Below are 27,840 nucleotides of genomic sequence, written 5' to 3'. Positions count from 1 at the left end.
GTTGGTCTCTTTTCCCAATCAATAAGTGGGAGGATGAGAGGAAATGGCCTCAAGTTGCACCATGGAAAGTTTAGTTTAGATATTAGGAAAAATTTCTTCAGAGTCACCATTCCTGGAGGTATTTAAAAGATATGTAGATGTCATGCTCAGGGGTGTGGTTTGGTGATGGACTTGGCACTGTTAGGTTTATAGTTGTACTCAGTGACCTTAAGGGTCTTTTCCAACCTACATCATTCCATGGTAAGAGATTGAGCCAACTGCCTGACAACCCTTTAGCACTATTTTTCAAAGAGCTCTTTCACAGCCCCTTCTGAAGGGGCTCTGCCACTCACGGCTCTTTTCACTGATGGGGAGGACCCTGAGGATGACATGGCTCACCATGCTATTCACAGGCACAGCCAGCATGCCATGTCAGGTTGATTTTGCTCTGTGAAGCTCAACTCCGGCCTCCTTATTGGGAAGTGCTTCCCTTCAGGATTTGGCACTGTCTCAGCTGTGGAACCCAGGACTCAGCAGCAGTATCTATGCCACCACAGGAAACAAAGAGAGCCCTAGCACAGACACAGAACCATCTAAACAGTGCAGCTATTGGAATGGTTTGGGCATGGATTTGGCCAGGCCAGTTAGAACTGTGCCAGATAGTTTCAGGACACAAGTAGGGCATTATAAGGACCTGTTGGTGGGTTTGATGAGCCCATCCAATATGGTGAGAGAGGAAGATTTAGCAAACTGTTTGTGAACTGAGCCATGCCCCTTGGCTTTACTTTTATGGCTAGGGAGTACACTCCAGCCTAGTTTACTTAGTAACAGAGAGAGAAAATTGGCAAAGTCAGATGTTGCAAGCTTTGACCCTAAGGCTCTAGGTCTGATCAAAAGCCCAAGAAAGGGGTCTGAAGTCATCACTGCTACAGCTGCTGTTCACAATTCTGCACCAGCAGAGTGCAGAATCCCCTACTGGGGTGGACCTGGCCATCCACAATTGTTGCTATATGAGTGGGTTTTATGGCCTTTCCCTATGGTCTGCAGCAGTCTGAGCAGACTGCAGTCACCCAGCTTCCTCATGCACTGGATCTTTGTGCAGACCCGGGCAGCAGTCTGGGGGGAAAGTTGGTTCTGCCCTCCCTATTATATGGTAGGGAGTAGCCAGCTGCAACCCAGAAGCCTCCCAATCCTGGTGGAGACAAGGTCTCAGATATTTCCTGGGGCAACTTAGCATGAAGCACATTGAGACATTTTTCTGCCTCTGCCCACAGTCCTGAATGCTGAGATCACAGCTCTGCAGCCAGCTCTAACTCATCTCTTCACCTTACAGATCCTCCCGACCAGCACATTCTGCCACAGCATTAGCAAGGCCCATGAGCATTTCTGACCAGTGTTCATTGTTCTTCAGAAAGATGCTGGAGCATAAACATCATTCAACATGAGCAGCCTTTTCTTTCCTTTCCTTTCCACAAAGAGGCATTTATCTAGGCTTGGCAGAGGGAGGTAAGCCTCTGGGAAGACATTATCCTGCCAGCAAACACTGGTGACTGGCTTTGTGTGCATGTATGTGTGTGTTTGGCAGATGCTGGATGCTAAATAAATATGGGTTATTAATAAAGTGCTAGCTGGAGATGGAAAATAAGATTGAATGCTTCATCTTTCAAGATCTGTTTCAGGATCTTAGGGGGGAAATAAAGAAGTAAGACAATGGAAAATGGAGAGCCACAGGGGAAGGAATGGGGTGGAGAAGGGAATTCAATAAAGAGGAAAATAGCAACAAGGAGGAGGCAGTAAATTTGGTTGGTTGTAAAAGATGCTCAGGCGGAAAAAAAAAGGGTAACAAAATAGCACTGGTATAAACAAAATGTCAACCACCTCTTGCCCTGCTGTGATTCAAAACAAGATATGAAAACACACTATATTGGCCAAGAACACTTGTGAGAAACTGGAGAAGGAGCAAAAGACAAGCAAATAGTCTGAAAGGGAAAAAAGAAAATGCAAGAAAGCCTGGCATAATGTGCCCAGAGAAGGAGCCCCTGTAACACAGAGGGGCTTTAAAGTGCTGCAGGACTCTACAGAAATGACCACAGGCCCCAGAGGGGTTCTGCTCCTGCCTTCACCCCATTGACATCCTACCCAGCACAACCACGGGTTTCATCTTCTCTTCTGTGCCCCAAGTCAACGCCTGTGCTTGGGAAACAAGTGCCAGCAGGTTTTCCTTTTACCATGCCATTTTTATGACCTAGTCCAACTCACATACTGCACATACCTTGGAACCACATCCTCCCTCCTAGGAACTAACCACAGCATGGTTACTCCTGTGGCAGCACTGTACTGTCACACAGTGACACTACAATAACCCAATTTTGCAAATTTCTTATAAAAGCATTTAGTACCACAACAACCCTTACACTTAGACTGCATGGATTTTAGCTTAAAAAGTCTTTACATTTTTATACTTCTTAATTAACAGTGTGGCTACTTTTTTGGATCATCAAATGGCAAACTGCTATATCTATCTTTACATAGGTGTTATTCATTTATTTTTGCCAGGCAACAAAACACTTCATTAATTAAGTCTCTCAGGCCTAGTTCTCTTCCACTTGTGCTACAATAGTCCTAAAGCTGTCATACAATTAATAAAGCTTAGAGTTACTGTCATATTTTTGACCACAGCTATAGAGTGTTTCAAATTTGGCTGCTTGGACTTAATGGTCCCAGAGAGCACTCTTGATTTCAGAGACAGCATCCACAACTCCCCTGGTTTTAGTGGCAGTCTTGCAGACAAAAGTAATGCAGAATCTGGATCATTTGCATTCTTTTTATGTAAGAGTGGAGCCCCTTACCTCCTAGGGCTCCTGAAGCCTAACCTGCAGCTATTTCTTTAATTCTCACCAACATAACTCACCAAAAAAAAAATCTTTTTTTTTTTGAAAAGCACATCATCCTTAGATTTTGACTTAACTCCAGGTTTTGATCTATCACCTTTGTTCTTCAAGATGAGATAGAGACTGAGAATCTTTCAAGACAACGGTGTCAGAAAAAGACCACATTGTAAAACAAACTTATTAGTTCCACACATCCTTTTTCACACACAACTCAATGCACACATTACATAGACAGGCTCACTGCCTCATTTTGCAGAAATTCACACATGTTGCCTCAAAGCACACTGATCCAATGGGCCACAAAAATCTTATCTGCACATGCACACAGAGGCCAGGATGTGTGGGATGCCATGTTCTTGTTTCACAAACCTAGGTCAGCTCTGTAGGAAGGAGATGCCACAAACCTATGTCGACCATCAGAATTCAAACTACTCACTGTCACCCAGCAAAGACGGAGGGGATAAAAAGCTAAAAGGCAGGACAGTTGGCAATCTTCCTACTGCCAGCCTTACTCTGGAGCACTCTTACCAGCAGGGGCTTATTGAAAAACTGTTCACACTCCAACAAGTGCCGTTCAGACAGAGAGAATGTATTATTCCTTGGCCTTCCTCCTCACAGCAGGAGTGCATGATACCCCTGTAAGGACAACTCAAAATGGGGCCCTTCTTAAGTGGCCCTCAGCATCTCATTTAAGCACTCACTTCTACCCCCATTACTTATGTTTCCTTCTTCTCAGGTATGGAACCTTTGCATGAAAACACCACGATTTAATTTTTCAAGCACTGTGTGATGCAGCATATTCTTCATGGCTCTTAATTTAAAACATACTAGTGGGCGCTTATAATAGGTTTGTTGAGAAAAAGGAGATGATTTTAAAGAATTATGTGAATTTTTAAATATTTTTTTAAATAAATCAGCTGAAATAAAATATACTAATAAGGCAAGCATTCATTATCCCTTGCAAGCTAATTAGGTGGTCATTTTTATTTTCAACTAGTTGTGTCTACTATTTATCACTCCAAAATCAGTCTTATGCATAGCAATTCTGTTTGAAATGACATCAAAAGCTTGAAATCAAGGCTTTGCTACATGCAGTGTGAAAGCAACAATGACAATTCTGTTTTGTTTTATTATTCAAAGAAAGAATTTCCAAGAAAAATGCCACTGGAGGCTAAAACACTATTAAAGATGTCTAGCATACAGAAAGCTCAATTCTGTGAATGCTTAACAAGGGGTTCTGCAAAAATAACTGTTAGCTGCAGAACTGATTTCAATCTTTCAGGCAAAACACTTGAAATGCCTTTCCCACAGAAACCCCAAACTCTCATTGACAAAGGATCTCTTCTGCAAGCTTTACTTTCACTTCTGTCCTTTGTCTGACACAAAGACAATTTCTCCCTTCAACAGACAAGGAAAGAATAGCTAAAAGCCCATTAAACAGAAAAAACCCTTTCCCTCTCCTCAATTAACTATCAGTGTACTTCAGCATCACTACATATAAATATTTTTGAGCCCCTCTTGTAAGTAGCATGAAGGATTGCAGTTACTGTTTGTGCAACAGCTTTCCATTCCTTAGCCCCTTTTCCCTAAGGTCATCTGTATTTCTGAAGGGGTAAAGCAAGTGACCATTGCAGCTTAGAGAGCCACATCAGCAGCCTACTCACTCACCATGCTCCTGCAGGTGATTTTCCTTGGTGTCCCCCTCTTGTTTTTTAAGGCAGCAGGAAGAGAACAATACCTCCTGTGTTTCTCTACTTCTGCTGGTTTGCTCTCCAGGAAGGGAGAGAAAGGACCTTTATGTGTATTTCTCCAGCCCAGTACAGGCAGCAGAGCTCTGCTATCCTGCAAAGTCCAGGCCACAGCAGTCTGGGATAACAGGGGTGAGGGTGGAGTTCCCTAACCCACCACCCTGCTGAGCTACTTGCACTCCTGAACGGAGCTAAGGGCAAACACACCAAGTGAAAGGCCTGATCCAGGCAGGCAGCCACTCCTGCTGGCAGCATAAACCCTGCTGCAGCAAAGGGATTATTCACTGGAGTACTGCAGACTACTCCAGTGACACAGAGCTTGCAAAGGGAAGAACTGTGTGAGACCACTGTGCACGCCACACACAGCCATTCTCAATTACCCTCACACCTGAGGACATGCTGCTGCCATCACCAAAATCTGTTTTCACTTCAGGCATTTGGTGTTGCACTCTCTTCCTGCCAAACAGTTCCTGCAGCCCAGGGATGAGATCTACTTTCTTACCTTCTTTTCTCTTTTTTTTAAATTTTTTTAAAAGTTAATATTATTACTGGCAAAGGCATGCGTATCCCACAGAGTGACATGCAAGGAAAAAATTAAGAAGACTGCTGATGAATCCCAAGACACCCTTCTCTTCCAGGTATTCCACCTCAAATTTCATCAACTTTGGAGCAGATGCTGCCTGCAGTGGAGAGCAAATCTTCAGATGATTCATGGCTGGGGATTTCTAGCTGCCACTGCTTGTCACCACATTACTCAGAGGAGCTTACAAGCTCGCTGAAGGGAATAAATAGCTTTCTAAACCCTGCTCATTCATATAGTTTCTACTTCAGTAGCATGAAAGAGTAGAATCTACAGCCAACACAACAGAAACAGAAAAAAATTTTCTCTACACTTTAAAAAAAGAGTTTTCACTCTTAGAATTCAGAATGTATACCAAAGGTGAAAAGGCTTGGTAGTTGCTCAAAAGGATTCCCTGTCTGGGACAGGATTGCATCTGTTGCTCAAATCTATGCTGCCAAACATGCTGTGGCCTAACACTGTTCTTACCCAGCAGCGTTGTTTCCTTCTAATATGCCTTGAGTTTAAAAATCTCTACCTATGCCAGTGAAGGAAGCATGGCTTGACAGAGAAAAGCTGGCGACAGAAAGAGGAGTCCTGCCTGGCACAGAAGCCTCAACCCAGCTAAGAGTTATGTCCAGTCTCCCCAAAGAGCACCTATCCACAGGGTTTACTCATGCAGAGAACACACAGGACACCATGAATCAAGGGCAGTGGCAAAAATGCTGGGTGATCCCCTTGGTGGATGGGAGACCCTGTGAGAATGAGCCTTTCAAAAAACAAAAAGCCCCTGGCCCAAAACAGCTATAAAGTCCATTGCTTTGCGTATCGCAGGATTCTGATCCAAAGCAACTGGTGGAGCCAAGTAAACAAACTGCCTTTGGAAAGAGGTATTATTTCAAACCCTTGGGGAAAAAACGTTCATTCCCTTAATACTGATCTCAGTAGGCAACTGAAAGAGTAACTGTTTCTGCTTATTCCTCCCCATTCCTACAGATGTGTTGAAGCCTTTACAATATTCCCATCTCTCTACTGATGGGAATATTCACATTATGAAACATATCTCACAAAAGAAGGTTGAACATGAGAGGCAGAGTGATAGCAGCACCTCAAGACCTTATTCCTGGAAAGAAGAGCATAGGCTGTATATAGGCTCTGCATGAAGCTGTATCTCAGAGTACAGAACATCTTGGGAATACAAAGACCATCTGTTTAAACCCAGTCGGAAGTTAGAGCAGACACAAAGGCCAGGCTTTCCTACCAGCACTATAAAAACCTCAGTCTGTGCTCAGGACTCTTTTAAATGCAAAATATTAGCTAAAACATGCTAGCAACATTGATCTTCTCTATACCTTCAATCAGCTAACAGAGCTTAATTCTTCTGCCCTCAATCTTCTCTGTACCAAAATGACAGCCTCCTTTCCCTGTCCTTCCCTATCCCTATCCCTAGATACTGATACTCTTAAACAATCTCTGACCCCATCACAAATATCCCACAGCCACATTCTCTCTCCATATTCTCCTCTCTGCTGCACTGCCATGTGAGCTACTAGTTCCGAACCTCTCTGGCTCTGGGCCACAAAGGCTTATCAGGGCCACCCCCCTGTACTCCCAAACACAACAATGCAGTTTGCTGAAGTCTGTATCTGTGTGCCACCTATCCTTCTGTTCTGACTAAGGAATCAGCTCCTCTAAACCTCTGCTTGGGCTTCTGACAGCAAACATCTCACAAAACCAGGTCACTGGATCTCTGCCATAGCAGCTTCCCATGAGAATGGGCACCAAATTGTCAGATGCAAAGTAACAGCATGTGACCCCTGAGGCGGTGCCTGTGCACTATTGTCAGAAAGATGGTACCACTGCTTACTGCACCAACAAATATGTCATTCAACAAAGACTCAGCAGAAGAGTCTGCCAAGTACACCCACTCTCAGAACAACTTTGTACAAGAGATTAGATAAACTGAAAAGAATGCATTCACTTCATGTGCTTCCTGTCTCAGTCTCTGGTCTTATATCTGCATTATCTGATTAAGTGACTGTTAAATAACCCAAGCTGCCTTGGGTTCCTAGGCTCAGGAAAACACTTTATCTTGATCTGGAAGTGTTGAAGTAATCTCCAAATATGAATTTCAACAATGAAGAGCATTATTCAAGGCATAAATGAAGCTCTGTACTAAATCAAATCTAGTTACATCTGATAATGTAAAAAGGGAAAAATACTTCAAAGGAAGATGTAGCAAACTCTCTCTTGTATATTGCCTCTTATTAGCAGTACTCAAAGCAGGTAACAAAACTCAGTCCAGTCCATGCTACCAATGAGGGAAAACAAAGTATAAGAAAAGGGAAAAGGTTTGTAAGCAGGAAAAGGATCCCCTCAACCACCCCCAATCAGTTGTTTTCTCCACCAAGGGAGAGCAAGTCTCTAAATATCACATCTTCTTCCAACACATGCAAGGAGAGGAAAAGTCCCCAAACCCTTCTTAAGAATATGAAAAATATCTTCAGAACATAAGTCAAAGTATTCTCATTACCCACACAAATGCAATTCCCTTTGAAAGAGCATGAAACGATAAAACAGTATTAAAATATTAATGGGGCACTAATCTGGTAAACAGTTTCATTAGGAGAAAACAGCGTTCATGGGAAAAATGTATTTCTTATTGCTCATTCTGAAAGGAATTTGAAGCACAGCTGAACAACTGGTTTTGGAAACATTTGCTCCACACCTAGCCATAAGTCTCTACCTGCAAAGACATGGGAAAGCATTTGTTCTGTTGGTGAAATCAGAGTGAGGATTTTATCCACCCATTTTGGCAATGGTCTCCGGTTATATAATGATTTCCATATGCTTATCGCATCTGAACAAGAGCAAAACAGCACGATACCAACTGGTTCTGTTTACATTATGATTTAGACTTACATTTGGGGTTTTTTGGAGGGGATGTTTGTCAGGGGCAAGTGAATGCTTTTCAAAGTACCTTTCACTCTTTGACACTGAAATCAAACCCATTGCCAGTAGGAAAGGGAGAAATCTGGATTCATTTTAAAAAAAAGTACGGCCAGAACAGCATGAACAGAATGCTGGATAATATAGAAGGAACTGGCAGTAACACCAATGTTTAAAGTGGTCTGACATATCTCATGGTAAGACTTTGTATTCAGTTATTTACAGCGTTGCCAAATTAACTGGTTTGCCAGAAATTTCATTGGCTAGGTATCTACCCCAGACTGGGAATTTTTTGTTTTGTTTTTCTTGGGAATGGGAGAAAAACAACTGCTCAGAGAAAAAAAAACACCTGTTCCATTGTTTCTGAAAGTTGGAAACATTTTTTTACAAAACCCACATTTGTTTCTCCCTTTTGAAAATAAATAAACAAATCAGATTTGAACAACTTTCTCACTGAGCAGAAAGGTTGTAGAACTGGACTTCACAATTTTTGGTCGTGGTCCTGAAGATATGAAGTTTTAATTGATGTCACGGGAAAAAACGATCCCGTGAAGTAACATACTTGGTTGAGTCTTACAGAAATTCAGCAACTGTACAGCAACATCTTGTGCTGTTCACCCAGCATTCATCACTGCCCTGTGGAATTTTAGTATTTTGTGGTGCCACAAATAATCATAATAAACAAATAATAAACATAATAAACAAAGCTAAGGAAATGACACGTGAACACCCCTTTGAGTTAAGCACTCAAAATCTAAACGGTGCAACTTTAGGCTTCTCAATGTAAGCTTGATAAGGCCCTTTTGTGATACTGCCTTTGTTGTACAAGGTAATATTACAGCTAATTTCTGTTCTCTAGGACTTCTGAGAACACCACAGGCAATGTTTGCCACTGTGGCAAGTACTGACGACTTCATTCAACCCATAAGCCAGGCTTTAGGAAACAGCAGGAGCTTTAAGGACTGCAGCTCAATGTCACCACAATAGCTCAGGCCCAGAAATACACTCTTTTCAAACTACACCAAAACAAATTCTTTCCTTTTGATTTTTCCCCAAATAAAATTATAACCTAAAAGGTGCTATCTCAGCAAGAAAAGACTTTGATTCTCAGCATGAATAAGCACAGAATTATGATTGTCCAGACACTGAAGAGCTGAGTCTAAAAGTAAAAGCATAGCCAGGAGCCGAGAAGTATTCCTGCACTATGTATCTTAGATCTGGCTGGTGAGCACAGAGGGAATGCTCAGATAACTTGGCTGTGTCAAAGCAGGCACAAGAGAAAAAAGGAGTGCCTCAGTTACTGCAGACAACACTGGCCTTGCCACTTCACTCAGAAGAGTCCTCAAAATGTATTTTTTATATAAATCCAAATGATATCACCCCGCCCCCCATATTAACTTAAGATGCACAACAAAACAGATCACAATCCACAGAAATTATAAAATATTTTTTATGCAAAGCTGGTGAAACTGAATATAACAACCATTCCCTAGGGCCAGGCAACATCAGTAGACTTCTAACATGGAAATGCCCAGTTGATACTCTAATCATCTCACGCTGACAGAGGCTTCAAGGAACACTTAAAGAGCTGAATCCGCTCTAACATGTGGAGAAGTTCAAAGCACTGCCATGTTTTCTCCAGCTCTCATCCCCCTGGGACAGCCACAGCAGCAAGAGGTACTTTCCCCAGACCAAGCACACCTGGATGTGGAAGTAAATAGCAGCAATCAGACACAGCCACAAATGAATTCCCTGCCTATGCTCTGCTCTGTTGACATGGTTAGCAAAAATTTCTGGATGGGATTAGAAGTGTTTGCAAAATGTTTTACACCTAAAGGTATGCATCTCCTGCAGCAGTCTTTCAGTTAGAGGAGGAAATAAACATACAACCAAAATCCTCTTCATCAGTCTCTCTGAGAAAGCATTTTTCCAGAATGAAAGGGGAAGTTCATGTTGTCACTGGAAGAAAAACACATTTTCTGTTTTCATGCACTCCTAAGATAGTTCTCAGCACTGCACATAAAGGAACAGGCTGAATCCAGCATTGCTGGTGCTGTGAGCTAAGCAAACATTTTGGGGATTTTTATTTCTGCCAAGCAAAACCACTTAATTATGGCAGCAGAGGTAATGAAGAAAAGAAAGCCCATTATCAGAAGGGTGAAATTTACTCAACTGGAGTCCACACCTGCACTGGAAAAATTCCAAAGATCTCCAGATTGAGAGGTCTGTAAAGTCAATACCAGAAAAAACCACAGGTGTAGAAAAAAAGAGAGACAAGCCTCACAGAAGTTACTCACTTAAGTGAGAGAACAGCTCTGTTCCAGAAAGTTGCCCAGCCAAAAAAATCTGGTGATAGAGGGAAGAAGTGTTTTGCTAAAGGTAAGAGCACCAGCCAGTGGCAGAAGAGTGACCCTGGGGCTTTTAGTTCTCAAATCAGTGATGCTTCCATCAAATCATATCCAGAGAAGAGGACTGTAGCAATAGTTTGTACACTGCCTGTTTGTATAATCTACTGGAAAAGGTCTTGCATATTATACATGATTGTAATGCATACATAGACAGTGAGTATTGTCTGAGAGGTACAGCAGCAACCATTTGCAGACCCAGCTCTAGAGAGTTGTGCTGCTTACTGGGGCTCATATCAGGGAGGGGACCAAGAAACTACAGGATTACAGAGTGGTGGTGAGGGACTCTGGACAGCAGCTGGGGCCTTTTTATCAATCCTCCCAGTCAGAGGGAAGGAATTTGAAAGGGCCAGTGGAGTCTGGCAAATTGACAAATGGATGGGACTGATGCCACAGCCCGGGGTTCAGCCATGGGACTCACTTGGAGAAATCTGGCTTGTGAGAGGCTGATGAGGTCCTCATCTGTCAGAGAAGGGAAAGAGCATCTTTGTTCATAGGCTTGCCCAGAGGGTGAGGAGGGCTTTAAACTAAAGTTGCTGGGGAAGCTGAACCTCAATCCATCCCGCTCCTACAAGTGTGATGCCTGTGACAGTGAAAGATGCCCAGAGTGTGGAGATGGATCACAGGTCAGCAGAAGAGCACCTGAAGAACAGCACAAAGGAATTTCAGCACCTCCAGCCAGTAAGTCAGCTTCATCCAAGTCCCAACTTAAATGCCTCTATGCAAACACATTTAGCATGGGAAATAAACACGATGGGTTAGAGATGTGTGCGCACCTGCAGGACTACGGTCTCATTGGCATCCTGGGAGACATGGTGGGATGCCTCCTGTGACTGGAGTGTTGGAATAAAAGGTTATGGGCTCTTTAGGACGGACAGGCAGAGGAGATGAGGAGAAAGCATTGTCCTCTATGTCAGCGACCAGCTGAAGTGCATGGAATTCTGCCCAGGGATGGATTAGGAGCTGACCAAGATCTTGTGGGCCAGGATTAAAGGGAGGGCAGGGACAGGTGACATTATAGTGGGGAGCTGCTATAGGCCACCCACTCAGGAACACTGAGCGGATGAGCCCTTTGTAGACAGATAGGAGCAACCTCATGCTCACAAGCCCTGGTCCTTCTGGGGTCCTTCAACCACCCTGACATCTGCTGGAGGGACAATGAAGCAGGGCATAAGCAATCTATGAAGTCCCTGGATGCATTGATGATAACTTTCTTCTCCAAGTGACCGAGAAGCTAACAAGGTGCAAAACCTGGGAACAATCATAGTCACAAGTATACCATGTTTAAGTAAGCACCAAAACAGCTCAACCAAAGCCGCATGAGAAAGTATGGATGGAAGGAATTCCGTGGGAGCTGTGACCTGTTTGACAACAAATCTTCGTACACATCAATGCACAGGGTGAGTGTTTAGTTATGGAAGAAATCTGATGCAGAGGGAGGAAGAAAACAAAAAAAGTAGTGACACTCAACAAGTTCAGAACTTTCCTTCCTGATCTTGGTTCCACAAGCCAAGAGAGATTTGGGAGCCAAGCAACAGAGACTAGCACTTCTCACAAAGGGATCTTATAATAGGATGAACTGATTCATCCTTAACATCTCAGAGTGGTTAAAAAATCTGGCCCTTCAAATAAATACAGCAAAGAAACTGCACATGTCCTTATTAAAATTAAACACATGCTATACTTTAGGGACATGAGGGTGCTGGAAGAGGTTAGTACACATCTTGCAGTAGTCAGAGTGTTGTGACTCCTTAGCTGCAAAGGCAGATGGCAGATACCTACCTCTTGTACAGTCAGCCCAAAGTATGTTCAGGATACCTGAAAAACCTCAAGTTCCTACACTCTTTTCAGTGAGTGCACAGGTCAAGCCCAGCAAAATTAATGAGCAGAAAATCTGCAGCTTTTCCATGACTGTTTAAACATCAGGCTTCAAAGCCCTTTGCTTGCTACCACTTTGTTAGATCCATAAAATAGCCACAATTAGGCAACACAGATGTGAAATAGCACCATTCCAGGTAAAAAGAAATAGACAGGTTTGGTGGAAGTAGTAAAGCCTGAGACACAGGTACTCGAGAACTACTGCTGCATCTGTACGAAGGGGTAAAAACAGCACCTTTCGTTTTGTAGTAGGTGATGGAGACAGACCTCAAACCCCTGAAGTTTATTGGGAACTGGAAGAAACTGCATTCACTTCTACTTATCCTGGAAAGGTCAGGAGCTCTGGCTGTGACTTATGGTGCTGCTGAAGTCCCTTCTGATGTGATGCTTTTTTTAACTGTACTTTAATCAGTTTTTATTTAGACATTGGCTGACAATGGCAAGGAATGATCAGCTGGGCTTGCCTTGTTTTACGCAGAGAAACACTATTGTCTCCCATGAAGATATTTGAGGGGCTTTCCTATATTATTCCTTATTCCTACACTTCCAAATTATCCTGTCTCAAATGTGCCAGGCTCTTAAATTAAGCCCTTTAAGGAGATTATGGAGACAGGAACTACACTCAGACCCTTGCTCTCGTTCAGAAACCTAATTAAATGGATGAAACTTCCTTCCTTCTCATCTGCGATGGCAATAGCACGGAATTTTACACTATTAGTTCAACATTTCAAAACCTTTGGAAACCTTTTCCTTTTTTTCTTTTTTTTTTTTTTTTTAAAGCAGATATCACAAAATCACAGATAACTCTAAATCATCACTGCATTTTTCTACTGTGGTAGAAGAGAGGCAATTTTTAATAAAAATGTACATTTGAAAAAAATCTCTGATCTTTTTATATCCAGAAAACCTCACATTAAGGGGAGGAAGCTGAAAAAGACTATTTCTGCCAGAGCATGGAAACCGTGTTAAGGCTTCCCTCCTTAAGGCTGGCGCATGTGAAAATAGAACCAACAAGCAGAGTTTTCCTGACCAATTGGAACTATATTCTATAAATGCCCTTATTTTCTCTTATGGAAGCAAGTTACTGTTCTCCCCACTCTTTGGAGAACTTGCATAGAGGATTCATTATTAAATTGTTTTATGAACAACATTCAACATTTTTAGGGCTTCATGTAAGTAGTTCCAAGACTTAACATTCCACAGAGACTCCGCTACTTTGAAACTGTCCATGATTTTTAGTTTCATATAATTAATGTTGCTTCACTTCAAGTCAGTTACTAATACAAAAGGTAATTTGTGAAATTAGGCAGCTCATTAAAAGGACTGGTTTTTTTTATCTCTCCCAGGATATCAATACTAAATTCACAGTCAAACATTCTTTCCTTTATACTTTGGTAAAGGATTCTATCCACCCTCATAGATTATTCTGGAAGAACTATGTAGCAGCAGTTCAGTTCGATGCTACTTTTTTCTGTAAATACTCAGCTTAGCTCTCCTAAACAAACTTACAGAAATAAATAGACATTGAAAAAAACCTCAGCAAAGCAGAAAATAGAGGATCACTTTAATGTTACTTGAACAAAGACAATTACACCAAAAAAAATTCAGGGGTTTTCCATCTCAGTGAAAAATAAGTATTTTCCATAAAAAATTCCTTTTGTTACTTGCAGGCTTCATCAGTGTGGAGTGTCTGAGTGACAAGAAAAATACTGCAGAGCTTCAGAGGAACAAATCAATAGTCCCATCCCCAGCAGACATAGTTTCCATGGGCCTCAGGTAGGGATACTGAATTCTCCAAATTAGGACAGAGCTGCAATTTTCTGCAAGAGCTTCATGGGCTTAAAGCACCAGGGATCTCCATAGTATTACCAAAGCAGAATATTCTTGTATAAAAAGACAGGTTATTTCAAATTTCAGCTTCTTCCTGGCCAGGATAAATCTTTGCATAATGATTTCCACTTTTCTGCTTTACAGATGAAATTGTGAATAGTATCTTAGCACACTTGGAAGAAATACATTTTTCAAGTAAAGCATTTGACCTTCAGTTACTCATTTTCTTTCAGTAATTTTTAGGTTTAGAGAATAAAAATATTCTTTAAATTCATGAAAGCATATTAAGGGAGGATATAAGGACGGTATTCTGGGCCATGCTCTCTGTGAGGTCTGCTGGCATCTAATGTCACCAAAAGCTGCTAGGTTTCTGTGTGGTGCCTTATAAACTGACCAAACCAGGCACAAGAAAGAGCACTTGCTGTCACATAATGATTAATTCTCACACCTGGTTACTTACAAGCACATTGCTCACTGAAGATTTAAGCAGATTGATGGTTGACTCTATTGGTTGCAGTAAGGTGTATTATAGGAATTTCAACAAAATTCAGTAAATAAGTTTGCATCCAATATTCGGCTCCTTTTTTGTTTTGAAGTATTGCATACTAGAGCAGCCCTGGCACTAATGGAAATGCTATCTTTATAAAACCTGACAAGACACACAAATTATTCAGGAAAGTAAATTCCATTTTCAGGTATGCCTTCAAATGACCTTTCAAGGTAAATTTAAGCACAATGTGAGTAAACATCTAATAAGATGGGGTGTTTTTCAAGGATGCAAGGAGTTAAAATATGGGAAATTTGCAAGCCTCAGATGAATGTTTAGACACCCCTGAAATGCTCAAAACCAACTGTTCAGATTCCAGATTTCTCTACAGAAAAGTGCTTCAAGTCCTTCAGTGTCATTTTCCGCCCAAACTATCAGATTATCACAAAGACTCCCAGGAAGGTCTTTCCTATTCCTGCATTATCCCATGCTATGACTGACAACCTAGGCAATAAGATACAAAGTACTCTTCTGAAATCCTGCAGAATTCAAAAGAAAATCACCATCAATAACGTAAGGTGACTCCCAACTAGCTCTAAATGGGTGAAGTATGGGGACAAATAAGGCAAATGCTTCTCCAGCCCAAAAAGTGGAAAACTCCTGACCTCAGCAGCAGCAAGGCTACAACAAAAATACTCAGCATACTTCAGAAAGGATATGGAAACAGCAGGAGAAGGTCTGAGGAGGACAATAAAAATTAGCTATGAAACAGGTAAGTAAAGACTGCAAGGATATACACGTCTAGGCCACTGCTGAGAAGTTGCTAAGTGCACAAAAGGTTGCTACAAAAGGAACAACCTGTTCACCACAACCCTGAGAGAAAGGTCAACCAACCATCACAGAGATACACCAAGCTGTAGGGAAAATATAGCGTCAATAAGTAAACCAAAACTCTTCAATACCCAGACTTTCAGACTTAGAAGGCTGATTCAGACATTCATAAGTGCATTGGTGGCAGCAGGAGTTCTGGAGGCACTGGGAACAGGAGAGAGATCATGCATGCAACAAGAGAGACCCAAAGAGCCAGCACAGTAAGGAGCCAGCAAATCAGGGCCAGACTCCTGTTCTATAATATTTTCTGTATGTAAAAAGCACAGCTTAAGCCAGAAAGTTTTGCTGGATTGTGTAAGCAAATCCACTCAAAAATCAAACCATAAAAATGTATTAAACCCCTTTTTTACGTGGCACAGTCCCCACACTAATACAGTTGAGATCCACAGTCCTACTGAGCATCCCTCATTATTACAAAGGGTTTCCCAGTTGTGGCCACAGCCTCAGTTTGTTCTGTTAAGTATTTAACCTTTGATAGCATTTAAACTGCAGGGTCCATTTGAGTTTCTCAAGTTCAGAGTGAAACTAAATTGTTCTTGTGGAACACAATCAGCTGGGGAAAAGAAATCTCAGAGAATGTGCAGTTCTGTTTACTTATGCCTGCTTTGAACAGCCACCTAATTTAATAACATCATATATGGCATTTCCTAGTTATAAGTACTGTGCATACTGTCGTATGCAACATTTCAGTACTGGTCACTGCATCATTAGGTATGGCCCTGTGACCTTCCTGCTTGCCTACTTTATTGCAGTTCTACTGCTCAGCAGTGCTGCTGGTTTTTTAAATCCATTACCTTAAGGTCTTCTTAGCGAAATCCTGCTATTAACCAGTCGTTTTCCACAACTTCTGTACTGAAAATAAAGTAGTAAACTGTCCATTAAATATGTCTGATATGCTGTTTCCCATCTTTTCTTTGGCAATTGTTCCATTTTTTTGCTAACACCATCAGGCTAGAGTTAGGAAATGAAGGCATGAGTTGCAATCTGTAGTCCCTCAAGTGAGGAAGGCTGATTTGTGACAGTCATCTCTTAATTGATAAATTCAAGCTAAAGGACCTGCCCATATAAGATGGTGAAAGCAATCCACTGTCAAACACATATGGGACCAGTGCAATGGGGACAAAAAAACCCCATGGATGCAGAAGCAGGTATTTGAACTTTTCCTGATGAAAAGCTACCCTGTAGTTACAGGTAGTTTATCAAGATACAGCCTTGAATTGAAATACTACATCTGAAATGTGCACAGAGAGAAACCAGCATTTGTTTTGAAGAACGTAGTTTAAATATCTGGATATCAGTTCTGTCTGCCAAAGCCCTGAGATAGCCAAACCACTAAATATATAAAATCTGAGTTAAAACCCAGCAGCTTATGCTCAGTGACCATAGTTCTCTTCCCTTTTCATTCCTGCATTCCCACTGAGGACAGGTTTCCCACCGTGGTAACAAACACAAGTTTTGCTTGTCCCAGTGGCTGAAATGCTTAAGCATGTGCTCCTAAACCATTAGGTATCATAAAGTTAAGGAAGAATCACTAGATTATGTAATAATCACCCAGGCCTCCCCAAGGAGTGCAGAATTTTAATATATTAGTGCACAGACGAGTAGTACTGGCATACAGAAAACATTTTGAAGGACATAGGTCATAAATACTGGTAAGATCATAAACACATAATGTAATTTAGTTAGATGACATATGGGCATTTCAGAGTCTAGTTTTCAGCAATGGTAGTGCTACTCGCATTGATATAATGGATGCAATACTTCCTATACACTGAGAAATCCAGAAAGACTAATGAGTAATTCAAGCAATGCTCTGAATCATGTCCAGGACAGACATACAGACATACAGATCACTTTCATTGTATAATGTCTCCTCCCTAAAATAAAAAATTCTAAAAAAAATCAAAAGTTTCCAAGCTTAGCCTACTGAGAGACACAAAAAAGTGCATCCAAGCTTTGGGCTCCCCAGCACAGGAAGGACATGGACCTGTTGGAGAGAGTCCAGGGGAGGCCACCAAAATTATTAGAGGGATGGAGCACCTCTCCTACCAGGAAAGGCTGAGACAATTGGGATTGTTCAGCTTAGAAAAGAGAAGGCTTCAGGCTGACTTATTTTCAGTCTTCCAGTACCTGAAGGGAACCTACAAGAAAGATTGAGAGTGACTGCTTATAAGGGCATATAGTGGCAGGACAAGGGGCAATGCCTTCAAACTCAAAGTCTAGGTTAGATTAGATATCAAATTCTTTATTGTGAGGATGATGAGGCCCTGGCACAGGTTGCTCAGAAAAGTTGTGCATTCCCTATCCCTAGATGCATTCAAAGCCAGGCTGGATGGGGCTAAGAGCAACCTGGTTTAGTGAAAGGTGTCCCTGTCCACAACAGAGGAGTTGGAACTAGATAATCTTTAAGGTCCCTTCCAACCCAAACCATCCTATGATTCTGTGATTCACTGGCAATGCCTAAGTGGTCACATCACCTAAGTACAGTCCCCAGATTTCAAGCCTTGGCACTCTTTCTCACTTGGTGATGAGAAAAAGTGATATAGCGAACCCGGGAGCTTCATGTAACATCAAGTATGATATTTAAAGATAATATTTCATTTCCTTGGTTGCTCTTGAAATAAGTCTTTCCCTGAATGAAGAACTACAGTTACAAACCAGATGTATTTTCTTCATTAACATCAAATTATTTCCCATTGAGAGATATATTAAAAAACACAGGGCTTTACTTGCAGTTGTTATTTTTTTTTCTTATACAAAATCATGCCTGGAGAAACAATTAAATCACTGCATCATTGTACAGGGGTGTTACTTTTATTAAGAGATTTCTCAGAAGTCTGGTAACATTTATTGTGTAAAGGTCATTCCTGTACATGCAAAGCGTATTAATCGCCTACTCCAACTTCATCATGTTCAGAAAAATCACAGCTGGGTAAAACCCTCAGCTGCTAAAGCTCTTTTATAACAAGATGTTAATTACATTATTTTGTAGAGAGGTGAAAGCTTAATTATTGTGGATTTTTAACCCTCCATTTGGTGCTTTGGAACAGAATTTATAGTATTTCTTTCAATCATCAGGGAGTCAGACTATGCCATGCACTAGGGAGTAGCACAAAACAAAGGCATAATCATGTTGTAGGGCATGTAGAAGTACAGAAACATACAGAAACAGAGTGGTCTTCATCATTCCTTTCCTGTCTCTCACAAAACCCATTTAGAATCTGGATACACATTTTGGATTACAATCTCCATAAACACAAGTACCTTGTTCTTACTGACTTTTAAGAGAGTTGTGGCAACTTATATCCACTCCATGTCTGAGCCAAATAAGAGTATTGAATGCTACCTGTATTTACCCATTCTAAGATGTTCTCCCTTCACTTATTTAAACATCTTCTATGCAAACAGAATATGAAACCCTCATTCCTAAAAAGCCACTTCTTTACTTCTGTTCTGCTTCTCTTGACAGATACATTAGTGATCAAGCAGAATTTACCCACTATTAGCTGGAGGGTCTCAATGGAATAATGTTCTATGTGATCATTCCATGACAAATGAACTCTGGATGAAGCCATGGCAACTTTCTTACTGGATTTACTATAATCCTTATGCTGTCTTTTTCATGTGTTTAGTGTAAAACTCACCTATCAACAAAAGGACATAAGAGTTATAAGGAGGGAAAAAAAATTAAAAATGCACACAGTGGATAATGCTGCTCTTTGGATTTCAAGTGAAGAATTTACATGCAAGGCACATATTACTGAATAATAATAAAAAATCACCACTGGCCATACTGTTTGCATTTTTGGCTCATTTTTTTGCTGCACACCCTCAACAGTCTGGTTCCCCAGCTGACCACAAAGCTTAAGATGTGGCCAACAGGGCAAAAACTGCTGCTTCAGAGTCCTGTGGAAGATGCAGTGCCACGTCCAGGTAGCCTGACAATGCCAAAAATATTTATTTTTACTTTTTACAGCTGTTAACTGTGTTTGCACAATCTGTAAAAATTTTTGTAAACTCCAATGCTAAACAACCTATGTATAATCTTATTCTTATTTGCTGTTTTACTGCCTCCAAGGGGTCCTGTTCCTCCACATGGGAAAGATGTATTATACTTTCAAATGATGACCAGGGACAGAATACAGATGCCACCCCATGCAGATAGAGTAGCGTTATTTCCTGTTATCTGCAGCTGCATAATTTCAACCCCCCCAAAAGTCCTTGGTATGAAGAGTAGGCAGGAGGCTTTTTCTTTACAAACTGAATTAACTCCACCAAAAGGGGCCAAATGATATAAAGGCAGGACTGACTGAATGTCTTCCTCATTTTTAGCCTAAAGGATTTAACACCGGTTCCTGTCATTCCCTGGAGAGACTAATGAACCTCATTGTTAGGAAATCTTACTTGACATTTTCTTTAATTCTCTTTCAGCCTATTTCTATGAGTTACTTTGCCTCAGCACAGCCCAAAAAGCAATTCTTGACCTTTCCTCCACATTAAACTCTTTAATTTCATTTTAGAAACACTTTTTCAGAGGAAAGTTGACCTCTGGCAAACATACACACACAGAATGAAACCTAAAAGCCAAACACAAATCATTTCAGTTGAAAGCACAGTGTGTGCCTGACTGTAGGTTCAGGCCATCAAGCCTCCATCCTCACCAACAGCACAGGTTCTTTGAGGTACCATGACCCTTTCTCACCTGGCAGCACACTCTGGGGGATGTGTGGGGGGTGGATTTGCAGAAGAAAACAGGAGGGTGAGTCACCTGCACAGCAACATCCATTTCAATAGATGTATGAATTACTTGTTCAGGACTGCAATAGGGATGCACACACAAACCCTTTGAAAAACAAGATCCTTAACCATACTAAATGCATTTTGTTTGAGAAAGTAGTCAGATGGAAGAACTCCAAACTGCTATAATGAACATGACAGCTTGTAGCTCAGAACTATGCATCTGGGTTATTTAGCAAAAAAGCAGTTTAGCTAAAAGTCACAAATGGACAGTGCTGATCAGAATAGCTGTGTCATCCCAACCAGAACAGGAAGAACTAACATCTGCAAAATGAGAGTTCATCCCCTTCTTTTTATGGGCTCCTTTTCCTCAAATCTTTTGTCCTTTCTTTGCAAGAGACAATTTGTGAGCTTTATTTCATGCCAAATAGAGCATTATGAGCTATATCATGAGACAGCAAGTGCAGCATAACAACCGCTTCTGAACGTGACCTTTCTCATACAGGTACAATTTATAATGTATACACAATTTTAAAGAGTTTTCTGGAACTCATACTTCAGAAAGCAAAGGTGAAAAGCGTCACCATGGCTAGCAACTCTGCTATTTTTAAAGAATATATTTTCTGTGATAGTTCTATTCTACCTTAACTGAACCCTGTGCAAACTCCAGTTTTAACAAGTTCTTGTGTTCATTTCATTAAAAAACAGTTGTATTTTAAAATATTCTTATTTCCCTAGTACTCTCCCCTCGAACCATCAATATTTCAGGATGAAGACTGTATTTTTGTCATATATTTAAATATAGTGCCAGCTAAAAGGCATCCTTGTCACGCGTCTCCTTTACAGTACAAAAAAACAAGCAGTGAAAAGCCTCATAACTTTACATTTGGCGCTATTCTTCAGCCCCCTACTTAGACAAAGTGCCTGTTTTGAGACATTATCTGAAAACTCCTTTTTAATGAGCTTTCTCATTTCTATTTAAAAGCTAAACACTGGATTGGTGATTTTTTTTCCCCTGTGTTCATTTTGGGAGAGGGGGTGGGAAGGAGGTCTGTGGAAAACATGGCCGCTGCATAATTCTGCCTCCAAACACTGGAAGTTTATAATTTGAAGTAGAATCAGTGCTTTACATGGGGCTATATCAAGAGTTTTCTCCCTTAGCATTCAGGAGAGCGGTTGCTTCCCATAATTAACTGAGACAAAAATTTCTGTCTTGCTATCATTCCCTGTGTATTCCATGTAGGTTCCCATTATCGTGGCATTTCTTCCCCCTCAGGCTCTTTGATCTATGTATCTCACAGCTACTCTGACTAGCTGGTACAACGGCTTTGCAGGGATTGCTCTCCACTCTCAGGAGAAATTTAATCCATAAAGATACTTATTGATGGCTCACTTCCTTCACTGCAAGCTTTCCTTAATATGCAACTCCACTTCCAAAGAATTACCTGCTCTATCATCTCTATAGACCTTATACCTAAAGATAGCAGTGTCCCATTTTTTAAATATTCCACCAACTTTCTAAAATAGCTGTTATATCAGTTTCTTTAATTATAATAGGTACCTCCTAGTCTTCTCAGGGAGGCCACACATATTTGAGGTCCCATTGGTTATGTCTCTGTGTCCTGATAAATTGAGACTTCAACTTCTCAAACTTTCGTTTTGTTATTCTTTCTCTTATTCTTACCAACTTGTGTCCTAGTTTTGTCCAGAATTATACTTTCTTAACTTCTCCTTGAAAAGATGTTTCTCCCCTCAACAAGCCTACATTTCTTAGCTTTTCCCTGCCTTTGGTTTTTGAACTCCCTTAGATTTTTTTTTAAATTTCCATTTCAAGCACTGCTTGCCTGGCTCTGCATTGGTTCTCTCTCCCCATATGGCCTCTATCCATTCCAATTTTCCCTAGTTTTCTAATGGATATGATATCCTTCCCCTATACTATTTTCCTCTGAGCCGTGACCTGAGATTCCCCAGCTCCATCTGGCCCTTCACATGACACTGGCAGCATGTTGGAGAATGCTGTCTCACAGACTTCTGTCTCAAGTCTACTACCTAAAATCATACTGTTTCATGCAATAATTTGTCAGCATTTCCTTCCATACCATGGGAGCACACATGCAGGAAGCACAACTCGTAGCTCCACTACAATGTGACAAAGTCTGTGCCTGCCATGTTCAAGTTGGGCTTGCACAGCTCATAGTGATATTAAACACCCTGAAATCTGCATCCCTCTTAGCCAGATTTCCAGTTCAATAACTTTTCTCCTTCCAACAGCTGAGATATGTCCCTGGTTGTGAGCCCATATTACATGGGAATGTCAGACCATCATCCCGAGCAGAGGGAAGGAGAGAGCTGTGGTTACTCGGGCAGTCCTTCTCCCTGTTCACCTGGCTGCCTTCTTTTCAGGAGAGTGTATTCATTGCCACCAACACAGAACCTGAAACTCATGTCATGTGAGGGTTGGACTGCTCCATGATGCCTTCAGGTCTCCTTCACAGGTTTTTCTATTTCTCTGAATTTCTCTTGTTCATCTCAGCTAAATCAGAAATACTCTGAAGGCCATGAGCTGCTGAGCACTGACTTAATGTAAATCCCATCTACCAAAAAGGTAGGTGCCATTCAGTGTTGGGGAGGAGGAAAGTTTGGTAAGAAAATTTCACAGATATGTAGGCTTGGCAGAAAGATCTGTGAATGTAGAAACTGAAAATGAGATAGAAATGAAAGCAAGTTTTAATATAAAGTAAAAGATGTTTTGCTGAACCAGTGATCACTGAATAACTGAGAAGGCAAAGGTTGGAGATGAGCTGGAAGGAGATTTTTATGATTAGGGCAAAGGTATGTGACCACAAACAAAGACATGTTTTTCACCAAGTAATTGAGTCTCAAGAAGAGCATAAGTAAATAAAAAACATGTTTTTACCAAATAGAGAGATATGGCAGGCAAACAAGAAATGTCGATGTAGCAAGAAGAGAGGTCTGAGAATTTTCCATGGTAAGCTTAAACTGTAACTTACTTACTCTTGTGATTGGATAATAATGACTATAATATGGTGATGGTAGTAGCTATGATAGGCTATAGGCAAATGTAAAGGAATTGTACTGTGCATGGTGCTTATTGGTTGTTATGTATTAACATACTCAGCAAAGAAAACTATAGAATGCTTTGTAACTTGAACAGAAAGCGGCTCCCGGTATGCCAGCTTTATACCAGCTGTAGCTGACAGCTGTAGGGCTGGCTCTGGATACCCACTCCCTGAAATGCTGTAACTTCGCCTATGCAAGAAACAGCTTTCAAGAGAGCCTCCTGAAGTCCAGACATCCTTCATAAACACTTCTATAATTCAGGATTGCAGCAGTCACCCAATGCCCCGAGTGAACCAAACTCATAGCTATTCTTTTATGAAGTAGCTTTACTGCAGCTAGGCAGATGGAAAAGCTCAATTCATCTACTTCATCTTTCATTAGGTGTCCTTGTCAGGTGTTACTTCTAATCTCCTAATGGAGAAGATGTTGCTATGCCATCAGCCCTGTTTCCTGCTCACAGGCTTTTTTTCCTGTAAGGGTGCTGCTGCCCTTTCCAAGACTGTCACTTTGAGGGGATGTCACATGGCCTTAAAAACAGAAATGAAGTGAAAATTTCTGAGATACATTTGTGATCTCCTCAGCAACAGAGTAATCAAATCAGTGCCCCCTGCGGTATTTCAAAAGGGCACAAATACTGCTTGAATAATATGAGGCTGTAGAAGCACCCACCACATGTCCATTTAGTTTGAAATCAATAGTCCTTTTGCCTCCTTTCTTCAAGACAGTTAGTCTTGAAATGATAACACCGAAAACTCGACCTCCTTCCTTTGCCTCTTTGGTTTAACTACTCTATTCGGACTCGCAGGTATGAATGGAATTCTTCTGTAAAGCATAACATGCACCAGTAATACAAGCCCCTTGTAAATTGGTCAGAATTCTCCAAAGAGAGAGCTTCGGAATTATGGCTCATTTTGGCTAATATTTTCAAACACACAAAAACAGTGGAATTAGAAATTTTATCTGAAATCACTTAATGAGTAAGGTTAAATTAAAAGACTAACTTTGGAGGGAGGTGGGGGCTGGGATTCTTATGACAGACAAATGTCAGTTTTCACCAGAGAAGTGTTTGATGAATTGTTTACCTTATCTGGTAAAAGAGTAAAATTAACTCTTCTGAAGAAGACTGAACATAAAAAAGATATACATGATTATTAAACCTGAGATATTAGCTAAAGTGCTAGATGGAATCAGAACATAGGGGTCTAAAAAAGGAGCTATTTTGGCCATATTTGAACAGACATCAGATGGAGAGATGCAATTGATATAATGTACCTAAAAGTGGAACTAAGTTTTCAGAAATTTGGAATTATTGCCATGATGATTTCTCAGGTTGACCAATAAAAAACGAAACCAAAACAAAGGGACTCAAAAATCAATAGTCCTTCTAGCAATGCAAATCTTAAACACCAAAGCCATGTCAGTAGTAGGAGAGTAAACACAGTGTGCAAGTAAGCTGGTATATTTCAAAGTTAATAGTCACCAAAAGTCTTTGCATGCAAGGAGGAACACTTCTAAAATTACGCCTTTCAGACATCAATAGCACTACTGCAGGGCCTTGCTAATCTCTCCTTCCCAAAATCACAGTCACCTACTTTAGATCACTGCAATTAGCACCAGATGTTCATTTACACGTTTAGAAGTCCAGGTTTGCAAACTGAACATTCCTGTGTTATGATAATGCCATTTTAACACCCTTAACAGGCTTCTGGTTTCCTTCACCTCCCTATCTTAAAATCTGCTGATAATTTTAATCCAAAAATATTACAGCCAGAGCCCTAGAATAAACTTCAGTCTTTAGTGTGAATTGTTGGGGTGACCCAGCTTCCTTAAGGCAGATGATCATCGTCACAGCACTTCCTAGGTACCAAAAACATCCACACACAGCTGACAAATATAACACAGATCTGGGAGACCTGCCCCTTTCTGGATAACAAAGCCTATTCAGATAAAACAAACTCTCTCTCTTAAATATGTCAAACACTTCTCTGGAATCTTGGATAATCATAAGGCTGAATCATACTAATTTTTCAAGTTACAATAAGCTGAAACCTCAATACAATGCCAGGGGCACATTTTTTTTTTGGCAGAAGACACGAGTGTTACAATTTCCAGATTTCCTACAGGCTGAATCCTGGTGTGCTCCAGCACTTTTGAGCATTTTAGGATAAACGATTTCTTTCTGTAGGTTTCTAGGTTGACTGTTTCAGACAACCTTTAGCAGAAACTGAGGATGTTGTCTCACACTGCTTCAGAGGGTATTTTCACATAGTCTAAGAAACCAATTAAGACAATTCTCAGTTGCTTTGTTGGATTTTTTAAGTTTAGTTTTTACCCTTCATTTTTTAGAAGTCTCTTACCAAAAGCTCATTTCCCCTACCTCTTCAGACATTCTGTGACACAGAAAGCCCCAGCTACTCAGAGATGTCTCACAGGTCAATGCTGGGCAGTCCAGAGTGGACATAAGACCCTTTTAGCTTTATCAACTCTAAGATTATTGACAAAAGCCAAGGTTCCTCAGTGGAGGCCATGGGGAACAGTTCATGACACACATTTCTCAAATCAAAACAAATAACAGGCACTTTAATGAAAGCTTTAGGACTTAACAAGCAACCTTATTGATCTTACAAAATCATCAACTTCGAGCCTCACATCATATTCCAAATACCTCATATACCGAAGAGCAGTTTCCAGAACGGTTTGCAAACAGGCATGCCAAGACTCTCTCGTGCTTTGGATTGAGAAGTGTGACTGGGGTGAACATTAGGATGAACCCAAGGACATCTCAGTACACAGAATATTCACCTCCCTTGACTGGATTTAAACTACCCCTGTAAGAATCAAAAGTGAGTTCACTCAAGCATGGATAAGAAAAAAAAAACATTCCCCCAAAAAATAAGCAACCTGAAGGAGCTCTCTAGAGAGCCCCAAGAATTACCAACCTAGGAAGTCGGTCACCGAATAAGATGTTTGTAGAACTGAGCTGTTCCACCTGAAAAAGGAGAGACAAAACCTACAAAAGGAGGAGAGGGATGATGATCCACAGCACTCTTTGAAAGTATGAAACCACACAGCTAAAGAGTAATAAGATTGTCTAAGAGCTCCTAGCCAATCTTCTGGAAGGCCACAAAAGCCAAGTCTGAAAATGCTTACACTGTTTAATTACTCTCAGAAGGGAGAGTGTGGAGACTGGCCTGAAACATAACTATCCAGCCCACACAAAACTCACTTCTCCAGTCAGTGTTTTACCCCTAAAAAGAAAAACAAAACACTCAGTGAAATGTGTGATGGCACCATTTCTTTTTTCCCATCAAGGTGTTGACTAAGGTTGATTAAGAAGAATCAAACTGTGTGTGATGGAGGTAAAATAGTTGCTGTAGTTTTAGATTGACTTGGCAAAAACCTGTTTGGTTTGAACATGATAATGATGAATTAGATAATTACATTGCACTGAAAGCATTATTATTACTGAAAATATCTGCTCTATAGCAGCCATCTCTTTGAGTATGCATACCTGTTATTTTATGGTTTAAACCAACGGTGGAAACAAAGATGCATCTTCTCAATGAGTAGTTCAATGCATCAGTCACTGCCTTTGTGGCTGCGCACACAGAGGCAAAGGAACACAAGATATAATATTATTATAGCAAACTCTCTCAAAGGTCTGATAAAAATATCAGAAGAGGGTTAAACCATGAGCACTGGGTCCCATAACCAACTTCTGGCAGCAGCTAACGCCAGGTACCTCAGAACAAGATGCAAGGAAAATTTTTGGATGAACATACAGGATGGCATTCTCCCAACTTTGAATAGATAGACAATGATTCCTGTTGTAGAAGTTCTTTCCCTCTTCCAAAAGCCTCCATTGTTTATTATCTTCTCTTACCAGGTCACAATCTAGTTACCCCTGCAAAATCCCAGTTTGTCTTTAATTCTGTTGCAAATGTCACCTATCAGGTTTTTGATGAAATGAGTTTCACAAGTGAAATAAAAAGAAATTACTGCCTTTATACAGGGTTCTGCCATGTTTGTTACAGTGGCTTCCTGCATCAGAAATTCTGCTGTCCTATCCACAGCTTTATAACACAGAAGAGAAGCCCTTCCTGGAGGAGGTAAATCCTCTCCGGGGAGATCCTGGAGGCTTTTCAGCAGCCAGCTCTTAGGCTGCACATATCATCTTCCTGACACAATGGCAAGCCTATGACAAGAAAAAATCAATCTGTGATACTCGTTTTGGGGGCCTTTTGATCTTGGAAAAAGCTGAGATTGAGCAGTTTCTGAATTTACCAGGCTTTTTGAGGTGGGTATTTCCAAAGATGGGAAAGCAAGGTGTGTTCATGCAGAACCAACCCTGTGATGCTGGGCCATGAAAAGGTTGTAACAAGCTGGTACTTTGCATTTATTAGGA

This window comes from Corvus cornix, chromosome 4, assembly GCF_000738735.6.
Source record: "Corvus cornix cornix isolate S_Up_H32 chromosome 4, ASM73873v5, whole genome shotgun sequence".
Taxonomy (NCBI): Eukaryota; Metazoa; Chordata; class Aves; order Passeriformes; family Corvidae; genus Corvus; species Corvus cornix.
Note: the sequence above shows the minus strand (reverse complement) of the source record.